The 1,269-nt window shown below is 44.5% G+C and overlaps 1 protein-coding gene across 1 annotated transcript in view; it reads left to right on the top strand.

The window, feature by feature from the left end:
• Positions 1-1,269, top strand: part of LOC105888166 (zinc finger protein 480-like) — a 30,817-nt gene that overhangs the window by 10,923 nt on the left and 18,625 nt on the right. The gene's annotated exons all lie outside the window — the stretch shown is intronic.

Here is a 1,269-nt window from a genome sequence, read left to right as displayed (position 1 = left end):
TCTCTGCCTGGTCAAGTCAGTTTGAAATAAGAGAAAGCCAAAGTGTTTTTCCTGTTTTCCCCTGCCACTCAACACAGAATGTCTCTCTTCTGGTTAGCAAAATGTGTTGGGTTTCTCCCCACCAACAATCAAATTTTGGTGGCCATCAAAGGGTTTCCTGTGCTTCATTTCTGACCCTGTATACCTGTAGTTAGGGTCAGATCCTACCGACAGAGGGCTGCGACCCCAAGTCTGCTCCCCACCTGATATTTCACTAACGTGGTAGGTTGTCACCGCTCCTTCTGATCAACCACCGGAGAGTTGGAGGTGTCTTTGAAGCCCTGTTCAGGAGGTGCTAGGCTGGCTCACAGCCCTCAGTGACACGTTTTCTGTGTCTGTTGATCTATTATAAGGGACATTTGAGAGGACACAGATGAATAGCCAGATGAAGAGGCTCGCATGGCAAGGCTCATTTACGCTTCACTGTGTACCTCACCCTCCACACACATATGTGTGCTCTGCACTTGGAAGTTCTCTTAACCCCACGATGAAGGCATTTGTATGGTGATGTCATCATGTGGGCATGATTGATGTTAACTCAGCCTCCAGCTCTCTCCCTTTCCTGGAGGAAGTTGGTTGGGGCTGAACATTTCAGGCTTCTAATTATAGCTTCATCTTTCTGGATGCAGGACACCATAAAGGTGGCCTCATCAGAACATGTCACATTTCTGTTACCCAAAATTCCAAGGTATTAGGAGTCTCTGAGGAACCTGGGAGCAGACCAGTGTGTGTGTTTCTTCTTATTTCACAACGTCCCTGAGCCCCTGTTCAGTTCTGCTTTATTCACACATTGCTGCTGCGTAGGAAGGGACTGGATGATTGGGTCTTCTGAGATCATTCCTTAGCAGGAGGAAGTCAGGGGACAGACGGGTCCTGTGTTAGAAGCGTAGCTCACTGGAATGATGGGTGTGGTTCCTAGTTCACTGTCATTTGTTTCAGCCGCCACTACTCTCATCTTGTGCCTTTTCGTGTATTGTACATGAGCCTGGTTTTTATATATTATCATTTTTTTATTTTTTATGATTTCTTTTGTGTTCTTCATTTCTGGAGTATGTGGAGCTGCTGTATCAGAGAGGGTCTACTGGTTTACTTATCTTAGAAGATTTAATTGTTTTGGTACAGAGGTTGTAGTCAGCAACCTTTACAAGCTGCAAAAATTTTTACTTGGTTATTTGGTATTTTTTTCTCTAACTTCATAAGTACTATTAAAATGTACTTTTGTCAGGCAGC

This window comes from Otolemur garnettii, unplaced genomic scaffold (genome assembly GCF_000181295.1).
Source record: "Otolemur garnettii isolate 467f Iridium unplaced genomic scaffold, OtoGar3 scaffold00212, whole genome shotgun sequence".
In the NCBI taxonomy this organism is placed as follows: domain Eukaryota; kingdom Metazoa; phylum Chordata; class Mammalia; order Primates; family Galagidae; genus Otolemur; species Otolemur garnettii.
Note: the sequence above shows the minus strand (reverse complement) of the source record. Positions and strands in the feature narration are given on the sequence as shown.